At 41.0% G+C, this 12,966-nt stretch overlaps 1 long non-coding RNA gene across 1 annotated transcript; it reads right to left on the bottom strand.

Annotated features, from left to right (window-relative positions):
- Positions 1 to 7,285: 7,285 nt before the first annotated feature.
- LOC140459848 (uncharacterized) lies at positions 7,286 to 10,649 on the bottom strand. Its single transcript, XR_011953882.1, has 3 exons — positions 10,261 to 10,649; positions 8,010 to 8,097; positions 7,286 to 7,874 (listed from the first exon to the last, which is right to left on the bottom strand). It is a non-coding gene; the product is annotated as an uncharacterized lncRNA (long non-coding RNA).
- Positions 10,650 to 12,966: the final 2,317 nt, after the last annotated feature.

A 12,966-nucleotide genomic window follows, 5' to 3' on the forward strand; every position in this document is an offset into this window, starting at 1 on the left:
AAATGCTATGCAATTAAGTGACCTGAAACGAAACAAATGTGAATTGGGGATCCCCTTTAATTCATCCAGCAAGTGTTTATGGTATCAAAGTGACTAGGATGCATGTTCAACCGAGTTATTCAATCGGTCATTGGATGATTATTTTGATTGAAATAATGTAGAAGGGTACAAATAAAAACGAAGTTTGACACTGGTTGATGATGCTCTTTTCACGAATCAGCACTGACAATATGTGTGAATCGTCTCTTTTTGCACTCTATTGAATACATGCGACTGTCCTTAAATGAATCTCAGAAGATAACGTCCAACCATTACTGTGTTAAGGACATGAAATTTGAAAACAATTATAAGAGATCAATGGCACTACAATTATAGAATTTCGTTTTGTGATTTGTTTGAATCGAAAAGGCTTTAGCGGCAACCTGCTGGGGAAACAACTGTATTTTAGCTAAAGTTTAAAAGTAATGAGTTAACAATCGCTAATTAAGCATAATTAGTAAATAATTGTCATTAAAGAGACCATTTAATAAATAGATAAAACAATTGGAAATTGTCATCAGTAAAATGCTGTCCTTATCAAATAACATATTTGAAGATTGAAAAATGTTCTTCTGATTGATCTGAGGTGTCTATAAATACAAGACGAAGTCGTGAGTGGCAATTACAGTTATTACATGATTCATTGCATTGTCATATCGGCTGACGAGGCATAACTTCATCTATTCAACCTGACAGACTCCAATTATTGAACGAGCACAATGAATGTTCCAGATTGATTCTTGGTATGGTAGGTTGAAAGTTTTAATAAAGACGTAATCGGTTAGAGTCATACTTAATGGATACTAGAAGAATATGAAAAAAGTCCAGGAACTTCCTATCATGACACGGGGTAAACCCTTCGGCTAACTTTACACCAAACTCACAGAAAAGCTCACCTCACCTCGTAATCTGGAGAAGAACGACTAAATCCCAATATTAACAAAACGGAGATTTTCTCTAACTGCAAGAAAAAGATAGGGAATATTCGAGAACAATTACACTTAAGCCTACTTTGCATGATTGATCTATCTATCTCCCACTCTACAACAATATAACGATCCTATAAAACTCCTCAATTAAGTTGTACAAAAAGAAAATCGAATTTCAAAACCATTAGGCTGTGTCTTCCTTTTGTATCTTCCTCTGTCGGTTTTCCTGTGTCGCCATTTCTTCAGTGTTCTGCTGCATAGATTTGATTTGAAAAGATAACTTTCAGAGAACGATTTTAATGCCCCAAAATGATCATCTCATTAGTTTGAAGTCGTCAAAATAATAAAATTCAAATTCGTTTGGATTTAAACTGATTGGTCAAATTCACATTTGTTGTGTAATATAGCATCTCAGCTCCAGCTGTTTGATCCATAGCCAATTGCTACATTTTAAAAAAAATCAGCACACCCCCTTACTTGTTAAGGCGATGCTATGTTTAATTCTCTCTTAATGGTACAGTACACACCATCAAGTTCATAATACCTCTGCCCTTAAGAAAGAAAACGAACCATCATAATGAAAACAATCCTTCATTTTCTTTTCTATGCAATAACCACATTACTATGACATACATATGTTTTAATCTAAGTTCATATTGACTTCTCTCCACATATATATAAAACATTGAACAGATGCCAATCTCATCTATACTACATCGGTTACATCCACGATAATGCATCTGTTGGGACATTCTTACAAACTGAACGACGATTTTTAAAGTAAACGCCTGTAACTTAAGACTCCAACTATCCTCTCATGTTCTTGTCTTTAAAGTATTCCAGAAATGTAAGAACATTTTGATACGTGTGCACAACCATTTCCAACACATTGTTCGTGACATAAACATTAAAAGTTGTCAGGCCAGGACCTAACTCAATAGTTCTTGTTCGATCTTAGAGTATTTTTTGTAGTGGAGTTTCATTGAAAAGTAACCAACTGGCAGTTCAATTCCCTCATCATCTTCCTGTAGCAGTACAACTCTACTGCCTATTTCGCTGGCATCTTTCAAAGATTAATATTGCATTTGAATTGTCAAATGTCTCCTGGCATTCTTCTGTCCAACTAAAGTGTGTGTTCTTCTTCAACAAATCTGTTTACATTGCCACGAGGTTGTTGAAGTTTGGAACACATTTTCGATAAAATCTGCTCAATCCCAAAAATCAAAGCACCGCTTTCTCCGAGGTTGGCCGTGGTGTTTTGTCGATGGCCGTCGTCTTTGCATTCCTTGGGGTCACTCTTCCATGACTGAATTTGCGAATTCACTTTTGTTTAAGTTTATCACCATTTTCCTTCTATCAATAGGTCAAAGAGTTCTTCCAATTGTATCACGTGATGTTCCGAGTGCTCATTCACGATCAATACATCGTCCAAATAGACTGCACAGTTTTTTTTTAACCAAACTTCAATTCTGTTGATGAGCCTTTGGAATGTGGCGGGTTTGTTCTTCATTCCAAAGGGCATCACTTTGAATTGGTACAGTCCATTTGGGGGTTACAAGCATAGAGGTTTCTTTTGCATTCTCTGACAAAGGTACCTGTGCCATAGCCACGCAGTAAGCCCCACTTGGAGAGATAACTGCAATTTCAATTCTCTCTGTATAGTCCTGCAATCTCGATGTTGTGTATGAGTCCGCTAATATTACAGCATTCACCTTCTGATACTCCACACAAATTTGATGAGTCCTCTCAGGTTTTGGAACAACGATAATCGGCGAACCCCACTTGCTCTGACTTGGTTCGACAATCTCACTTTTGAGCATGGCCTTGACTTCCTACTGGACCTGTTGGACTTGGAAAGGATTAAGCTGGGAAGGGTGCGGTTTTATCGGAACTGCATTCCCTACATCTCCCTCATTCACAGTAGCATATTCCTCCCCATCTGATTCCTACATATGTCCTCATAGTGTTGTAAGAAACCTTTCAACAGTGTTCTTTGCCCCTGAGGCAGGCAGCTTACTAACCTATCCCACTCCTGCGTACCTCCTCAGTGTTTAATACATTTGGAGGCACATCAACCTCCATAACATCTAGATTTGATTCCTCACTCTGAGGGGCAGTAACTAGCTCCTGTTTTTTTTCCATTTCCTTCTCCCTGTTATCAGAACGTTTCAAAATATTCACAGGACATACCCGATAAAGGTTTTATTTACAATCTGGCATTTTTACCAGATGGTTCACTCGAATCAACTGCTTCTCAATTTGATAGGGACCACTAAATCTGGCCTTGAAGGAATATCCTGTCACTCGTAATGATGCGAATACGTCATCTCCACGGGAAAATATCGGAATTTCAGATTTTGGATCTACCCTCTTCAGGTGGTGTTTCGCTAACTCACCAACCAATTCAATCTCCCCCTCACCTCAGAGACAAAATCCGAGTGTGAGATCTCCAACCTTGGTCCTGTTAATCTCATTTTAATCAATTACAAAGGGATTCTCACTTCGAGTCCAAATATTTACTCAAATAAAGTAAACTGAGTAGATTAGCGTGGGGCATCTCTAATGGTAGATCGTGCAAATGGGACATGTTTATCCAAAACATTCTGGTACAGGGATAGGATGCTCTCAACATGGCCTTACGGGTTTGATGCCACCTTTCTTAAGTGCCCTTGGGTTCAGGATAGGCACTTGATATAAAGTGCTGCATAACTAAGCGATCCTTGACTTCCCTAAAAAGCCTGGCAGTAAAATTAGAACTTGAGTCTGATTGAATCTCTTCACGTCGCTCATAACTCGTGAAGAAAGCTCCTAACTCATCTCTCACCCTTTTTGTCTTAATGCTCCGTAATGGAATTACCTCCGGAAATCTGGTAGAGACTTCCACGATGGTTAGCAAGTACGACCCTATTTTTAGTTTTCAGGACGGGCCCTACACAATCAACCATAACCGATGTGAAAAGATCTTCGAATGCGGGAATTGGCAACAAAGGTGATGGTTTTTAGTACTGACTGTGGCTTACCTCCCTGTTGGCATGTATAATACGTATCACAAAAGTTAACCACATCCTTTTGTATCCCAAGCCAATAGAACCGTTTTCGTACTTTTGCCTGAGTCTTCTGTACACCTAGGTCACTTCCTACAGGTAGTTCATGTCCTTCCCATAGCACTTCCTGTCTGCATGTTACCAGCAACACTTTCTGGTGCACTTCTGCCCATTACTTCTCTGCACTAACCTGCCGTGTCTCCATTTTTGTCTTAAGAATCTGTCTTTGATAAAATAACCTCCACAATATTCTCTGTCTCCTTTTATGAGCATGCATCAGCATAAAGATCTTTTATTGTTTCGCCTTTCTGCTGTAATCCCATTAACCAATCACTTCTGTCTGACTTTGCCACTCTACTGCACGTCTCAGTTATTAAATATTCTATTGATCCATTTCAATTCTAATGAGATCTGGAAGGGTATTTTTAAAATCCTCCAGCAGAAGAATCTCTAATCAAGCGTCATAGGATTAAGGCCCACATCCATCTGTCAAATTTGCAAAGCTTAATTCTTGCAAACTCAGCATAAGTCTGACCTGATTCCTTCTTTGTGCTTCTGATTCGCTGTCAAGACACTTCCGGTACCAAGTCAGAGCAATCAAAATAGCCTGTTTGACGTCTGCATAATCTCTTGGCCCGTCTTTTGACAACACTGATAATAACTCATTACCTCTGCCTATTAGTTTCTTCCAAGCAAGCATTACCATAAGTCCTCTGACCATCCTGCCTGCCTAACTAACTTTTGAAACAAAAAAAAGAAGGTTTCTATATTTTTCTGATCAACATGTTGTAACATTAGAGTAGTGATAAATGGCTCCATTTCGGAATGGCAGGCAGTGACCAGTGGGGTACCGCAGGGATCAGTACTGGGACCACAGCTTTTTACAATGTATGTCAATGATATAGAAGATGGCATTAGCAATAACATTAGAAAGTTTGCTGATGATACTAAGCTGGGTGGCAGGGTGAAATGTGATGAAGATTAGATTACTTACAGTGTGGAAACAGGCCCTTCGGCCCAACAAGTCCACACCGCCCCGCTGAAGCGTAACCCACCCATACCCCCACATCTACATCTACCCCTTACCTAACACTACGGGCAATTTAGCATGAACAATTCACCTGACCTGCACATCTTTGGACTGTGGGAGGAAACTGGAGCACCCAGAGGAAACCCAAGCAGACATGGGGAGAATGTGCAAACTCCACACAGTCAGTCGCCTGAGGCGGGAATTGAACCCAGGTCTCTGGCGCTGTGAGGCAGCAGTGCTAACCACTGTGCCACCGTGCCGCCAGAGAGATGTTAGGAGATTACAGGGGGACCTGGACAAGTTAGGTGAGTGGTCAGATGCATGGCAAATGCAGCTTAATGTGGATAAATGTATGGTTATCCACTTTGGTGGCAAGAACAGGAAGGCAGATTACTACCTAAATGGAATCAATTTCGGTAAAGGGGCAGTACAAAGAGATCTGGGTGTTCTTGTAAACCAGTCAATGAAGGTAAGCATGCAGGTACAGCAGGTAGTGAAGAAGGCTAATCGCATGCTGGCCTTCATAGCAAGAGGGATTGAGTATAGAAGCAAAGAGGTTCTTCTGCAGCTGTACAGGGCCCTGGTGAGACCACACCTGGAGTACTGCGTGCAGTTCTGGTCTCCAAATTTGAGGAAAGACATTGTTGCTATTGAGGGATTGCAGCGTAGGTTCACGAGGTCAATTCCTGGAATGGCGGGATTACCTTACACTAAAAGACTGGAGTGGCTGGGCTTGTGTACCCTTGAGTTTAGAAGACTGAGAGGGGATCTGATTGAGACTTATAAGATTATGAAAGGATTGGACACTCTGGCAGCAGGAAACATGTTTCTGCTGATGGGTGAATGCCGAACCAGAGGACACAACTTAAAAATAGGGGGTAGACCATTTAGGACAGAGATGAGGAGAAACTTCTTCACCCAGAGAGTGTTGGCTGTATGGAATGCTCTGCCCTAGAGGGCAGTGGAGGCCCAGTCTCTGGATTCATTTAAGAAAGAGTTAGATAGAGCTCTCAAGGATAGTGGAATCAAGGGTTGTGGAGATAAGGCAGGAACAGGATACTGATTAAGGATGGTCAGCCATGATCATATTGAATGGCGGTGCAGGCTCAAAGGGCAGAATGGCCTACTCCTGCACCTATTGTCTATTGTGCATTGTCTAACATTTTAGTATAACTCTGCATTCACCACCTTGTCTCTTCTGTTGTATCCATGACCACGTATGGAGTCAGGTATTATGAGGGGGCATAGCTTTAAATTAAGGCGTGGTAGTTATTGGACAGATGTTAGGGGTAGATTCTTTACTCACCGAGTCATGAGTTCATCTAATACCCTGCCAGTAGCAGTTGTGAACTCTCCCTCTTTATGGACATTTAAACGGGCATTGGATAGAGGATAGAGGGCTAGTGTCGGTTAGATGGGCTTGGATTGGCGCAACATCAAGAGCCAAAGGGCTTGTACTGTGCTGTATTTTTCAATGTTCTATGTATACTGTTAATTTGACTTTCCTGATTAAGTTGCAACTTCTGCAGTTCGAACATTCTCTTCACTTTTTTTTATCACTCCCTTTTCTCTCCCTTTATTCTCTCTCTTCACTCAGATGAGAACCTTTTTCTGTCTGTCTTTTTCCTCCCTCTCTTTGTTTACCTTCTCACTCCATTTTCCTCTATTGTAAAGTGCGCTGTTCTTTTCTGTTTCTCTGACACACATAAGTGTTTGAGTAATTCCCTGACAATTTTAGCTTTACTTTTTCTCCTTGCTTTAAACCCCAAAATAACCTCATTGTGAATTCTAAAATGATGGTCTTTTCTTTTCTTTCTGAACTTTCTTGGCAACTTCTGGAAACATTTCCAAACCCCACAAACTCTTCAGTAAGTTTAGGAACCATGTCTCTCACTTGTTAATTCAACTATCGACAAATAACAGTGAGAAAAAAAAACAAATTGTCTCGTCTAAGTTTTATTTAAAGATCTAGGACACTAATCGGCAAGCGTTTACATTTGCCAGGATCTTTCCCACCAGGATCTTTCCCACCAGGAATTGCCAGGATCATTTCAAATCTGTCCAAATCTCAGACTGGATCTGTCCCAACCTGCCCACGACATGAACCCCCAAAGTGTTTTCACATGGGGTTAACTCTTTTTTTGAATGAAAATCAACACAAAGCTTAACTTACCCCGTAATCTGTAAAAGCATGAGAGACAGACACCAACCCAAATTCCAGTATTTTCAAACAAAACGAGCAACTTTATTCTTTAACTCCATGAAAAAACTTTCTACAGATGTAAAACTTCTTTCTCTCAAAGATTTGCTATCTACCTCCCATCACATAGCAACATACTATCCAATAAAGCCCTAATAAATTTGCAGCAAATCAGTTTTCAAAACCATATCACAGGTGTCGTCTTCGAGTGTCGAAATTCCTCTATTTGCAGATGTCCCTGGCTCGTCTTCGGTCTTCTTCTGAACACTGTTTTTGCAAGAAAAAGTTACCTTTTCGAGAGAAGGGTTGCGGGCAGTCTGCATGACAATGATAGCTCTTCTTTGGCGAACTGCACAAAATTCCTGCTTTTTGTACCCTAAACATCGGATTGTCTCAATGGTTCGATGTTTCAAAACAGTAAAAGTGAAAATCAGTTAGGTTTATTATTTTGGAACTTAATTTCAACTGATAGGCTGAATTCGCCCTACTGTGAAACCAAGTCAATACCAAAGGAACAGCCAAAATGTTACATCTTTAAATATTCCATCACATTTTGCGACATGGACGCTTTGCCAGCTTTTACTTTCTGTAAAGCTTTCAGTACGTGGCTTCGACTTCATAACACAACTGTCCTGTAAGGTAGAACAACAGTTATTTTAACATTTTGAGTTAACCTGGCATTTAATCAAGTGCCTGTATTTTGCAATTCGAGTTATTCAGAACCGTAAACGGTAGGTTCACTTCTGTATCTCCCAGTTTATTATTACCTTAGTTCAGATCCTTCAGCGACTGGTTTCTCCCGAGAGTCGAGGCAAGCTCCTCAACACAAACATCATGATACCATTGTTGTAGAGTCTGAGGATAAGATACAAAGACGAAAGAGAATCAGATAATAAAAGCATAATAAGAACAAATCCCAGTGAATGCTGATAGCTCTGCGCTTGATATCAGTAATGATTCTAATTGACAAACATTCAGTTATTAAAAATACACATTCAATCAGGGAGTTATGGCAATTTTTGTTTCCTACAGTCTGGATTTCTTAGAGACATAAAGAACACGTTTAATCCTGAATCTCCCATTGTAACGCAATCTAAAGAAATGGAATGAGAAGCAAGCCGAATTAAACAACCCTTCTGAAAATGCTATCTTTGCTTTTCCAGACAGTAGAATACACATCGATACAGAAAATTAAGTTTGCAAAATGAGTGGACTAGGTTTCTCCATCGTTGTCAGTGAATTTTCGTCTGTTCAACTACGTTCAGTGACGGAGAGTAAATAGCCTGCTACCTCTAAAAAGCCCCAGTCTCCCCTTATTCCCCCGAGAATCATAATTGATGCCTGTTAGTTTTCCCTGTTTGTTAAAGCTACACTCACGGGTGGTTCCAACAGGCTTTGTGTTACAGTAAATTCAGATGATCACTGGTCAGATGTTTGCAAAAATTCCCAAACATCCCTTTCGAGAGGTATCTCAAATGTTAAATGAATTGTAAGAAATACCTGGTGACAATCGCTGCACTCTGCCCAGGTTCTGCCAACTGTGAGTGAAACCTTACCACTCTCTGCTGTGTGCCCGTTCCCAAGGGTTAATGTGTCCCAATAGTTTAACTTTTAGGGTTTAGCATTCTAGACTCAGAATCCTGGAGACTGTGAAAAACAATTTGCCCTTTTACCAAGCCAGAGTTCTTCCCTTGACAAGACACACCCAAATAAATTAAGTGAGCAAGGATTACGAATGTAAATTCAGCTTGTTTTTCTCATTTTAAGCAAAATGGCAGTGGAGAAAAACGCTTTACCCTTTCTGTTAGCGTTTGGACCGTACAGGTACAAAATAGTTTGTTTTTATCTGGCACCTTGTGAACAAACACTCGTGCTACACCAGCAAATACTTTACCCCGAAATGACTGATGTTTACTGTATTAGCACCATCTCCATGTATTCAGTGAAGGTCGTCTCTGCCGTTAGGTTTTGTTTAAAGGCAAAGGTTTTTCATTACTTCAGGAGACTTATGACGTAAGTAACGTACACCAGTGATATGTACACTCACTGCATTATGTTTCTTTTACACATTGTGTCCTGTTACACTTTGTGGACCACTTTATAAACAGGCGTGAGTACCAGTTATTGAAAAAAAGTTTGTTGTATTTATTTTCCTGCATCGAGCCTTAATAGCTGAATTACAACAAAATCGCACAGATCGGCCACTCCCAGTGATCTCTACTTGCTGATTGAACACAGATATTAAAATCCTCACTAATCTGTAAAGATCTACTTTAGATTCTCCAGTCCTGACAAAATTTTCAACTGAGTCCTCACTCAGAATTCCCTTTGATACGGTTCGTTTTGAGTCTGCTTCGTTGTATAACTGAGCAGCCCATTCCTTTTACGATAGAGCAACAACATAATGCACGTCCGTTCATAAGCTCATCCACCTGTTAGAAATCAGGACTAGCTTCAATGCCTGGCATTTGTTCAAACACATCCTGCCCATTGTAGACCTTCACAACCAATGATGCATCTTTTTAAATCAAGGGGTTTTACTGTCGCACGGAGATCAATGGCCTGGAATGGGATCAGAGATTCAATCGGGGAGAGTTGGAACTAGCTAAGCCAAGTGTTTGCATAGATCTGACTGTGGTCTGAGCCAGCACTGTATTCTCAGATTCAAATAGATAGTGACATGTGTTCACGAGGTTCCTCCTTACTCTTTCAGTTTTGATATTTCCAAACTATGCTTTTTACTTCTCGTTTACACAGTCAATCAGGCAACAGATTGTTTGATGAAACAATGTACTGGAAAAAGGCATGACACAGTCTTGACACTGTCCTGCTAAGCACTCTATCTCCTTCCTATACTCGGTCTCGTCGTTGTTTGAGATCCGGTCTGCACAGCGGGTTCACAAGCTACTAATTTGGCACTGGAATTCATGCGGAGCTTGCCTGCACAGTCCTGCGTATGCCTTGCGGCGCACAGGTATTGAGGATTATCACAGAGAAGGCATTATCGTTCATACTCACTGGCTGTGGCCTGTAAGTGTGGAAGTCGAGAATCCATCTGGAGAGGCAGGAGTAGAGATCTAGATCCCGGTGTTTCGAGTTGAGCTTGTTTTGAATTATGGTATTGAAGGTGGAACTTAAGTCAGTAAGTAGAAGCTGATACCAGTATCTTTGTTGGGAGAATGTGAGGACTGCAGATGATGGGGGGCAGAGCCGAAACTGTGGTACTAAAAAAAGCATAGCAAGTTAGGCAGCATCCGGGGAGTTCGGGAATCGACATTTTGGATATTAGTCCTTCCTGAAAAAGTGCTTTTGACCGAAATGTCGATTCCTCTGCTTCATCAGTGTCATTCTTGTCCAGACCTCTGGACGTTAGCGTTGGGTTGGCAAGATTACAGCTGTAATGGATATATTGGACCGGTGGGTGAATTACATGGGATCAAGGTAATCCGGAAGGCCAGCCTTTCGAATCATTTCATAATTATGGATGTCAGAGCTACTGTGTGGTTGTCGGTGAAGTGCAGTGTATGACTTTTGTTTTGACACTAGCTTTATTGAAGTATCTGGAATTATCAGGCCGTATTAAAAAGAGGTTAATGATGTCTGTGAATTCTCAGACTTTGTGTAGCATGTGAGTACACGGCCGGAAACCTCTTCTGGACCTCTCGCTTTCCATGGGTTTCGTATGAAGAAGGCAGATTGAACGTCTGTGGTAATGTCTTAATGATCAACTGAATCCGAAGCTGCTGGGACGCGTGGCGTCATTTCACTGCCCTTCTGTTCAAAGCGAGCCACCTTTGTTGGTCAAAGATGTTTGGACCTCTATTCAGACAAGACATTTCTATTTACTACTCTAGTAACACATTCTTGAGATTGACCTGTTTGAAGTTATTAACTGTGATCAACGAGACGTCTGGTTATTCAATCTAAAGACTGTTTTTAATGTTGTAAACTTCATCAAGCACATTCTTCCCTGACACATAGGGTGGAGTATAGACCGCTTTTGGGATACCAGAGGTGAGCACGCATGGGAGGTAGTAGGCATAGTACTCTACTGGAAGGTACTTAGGTTCAGGTCGCAGTACCTCACCAGCGTCGACATGGCTGAGCACGAAAGGGCATTGATTAAAAGGTAGAAACCACAGCCCCTTTACTTGCCTGAGGACACTAAGCAGTCATTGTCTTAAACTGACAGTCAGGTGTAACCGTGGTCTGCCATGTCTCTGCGCAACAGAGCATCCAAAGGACTCACAATTACCTTTTGAAAGTAAGTCTATCCTTAAGGTAATCCATCTTTATGTCCTTAGTTTGGATCTTTCTCAGTTATCGCCTCGGATGGGACAGGTTTGGAAATCTAGAAGTTTCAAAGTCAACTGACGTCCAGCGTGGCTCGTAACTTCCCTGTGTGAGTGGATGCTCCCAGTTGATCCCGCGTGGTGGTGAGTGAAGTCAGCTTGTCAGAGAAGTGCATAAGTGCTCTGATGGGCCCTGGGCTCTGAAGCTCTTTTGTGTCAGGCGTCAGTGAGGGAAACATGAAGCTTCAGAAAGGAAGCGAGTGCATCTGGTGGCTTCGTGGGCAACAGTGTTATGAGGATTCGATCTGGTTGGGCCGCGTTGATGTCTTGTCACCATAAGGTGAGCTCTCATTCCCAAGCTGATCGGGTTGCGGTTCCAGGTTTATGGAAGGAGACAAAAGCATAAGGTGCTAGAAAAGTTGTGCAGCATCTGTGAAGACAAATAAACGTTAACGTTATGGGATCGGTGACCCATCTTCAGCACTTTACAGCCTGTGCAGTTCTTCCAATTTGTATTTCATATTTGCACGGGGACATTAGTCTTATGCTTTCACCTGTATTCGCTTCTTGTCGATCAGACGGCTTTCAGACCTGCAAATATATGTGACATCTGTAAGAATGCTGTAGACCACTCCCAAAGTGTCACCATGTTCTGGAACCATTTTGGATAAGTCAGGATTATTGATTGAAAACATCAAATCGTTGAGACCTAACTGAGTTTTGTTCTGGTTTGGAAATTTGTTAAACTTTCTCCAAATGCCTGGTGAAGATGGAGGAGGGGCGGTGGTTGTGCTCTTAAATCTTGCTGAGTAATCCAAAATTCAAACCAATGTTCTCTTGCATTTACTTTCTCGATAGCAGATGGCAAAATTTGGAATAAATTAACTAATAAATTAGAATAGCTCAGTGTCAAACATTGAAACACTGTGGGTTTCTGAAAAGGAAGTAACAATTCCCTAATATCCTCTGTGGATGTAAAAGTGCCATCGTAGCGTTATTTTATTTCAATGTGACGTCAAACCCATAGCCATGTGGTTGCATGCTAACTAACCTCCGAGAAATGCAGGATGAACAATAAATGTCAGCTTTGGCATTGTCAACCGTTAACCATGAACAATTGTTGTTAATATCAGTTTATTGACTGAAGGCGTTTAAATCACTCAAATAATCCTTCAGTCGAAATGGAAGTTAATGAAATCTCTCAATCTGTTCATCAGAATGCTTCCTTAGCTTGCTTCAGGAGAGGCAGGCTAATCGTTATTGAGTACTAGTGGTTCTGTGTTATCATCAGAATTGCTAGAGAAAAATGAATCAGACTAGGAAAAGTGGCCTGCAGTGTACGACAACTTAAATTAGTCTGCAAACGGTGGCCTGGATTGAACTAGGTACTGCGGGAGATTGGCCTGTCAATAGCATCATAGCGATGCACTTT

This window comes from Chiloscyllium punctatum, chromosome 35 (genome assembly GCF_047496795.1).
Source record: "Chiloscyllium punctatum isolate Juve2018m chromosome 35, sChiPun1.3, whole genome shotgun sequence".
Classification (NCBI taxonomy): domain Eukaryota; kingdom Metazoa; phylum Chordata; class Chondrichthyes; order Orectolobiformes; family Hemiscylliidae; genus Chiloscyllium; species Chiloscyllium punctatum.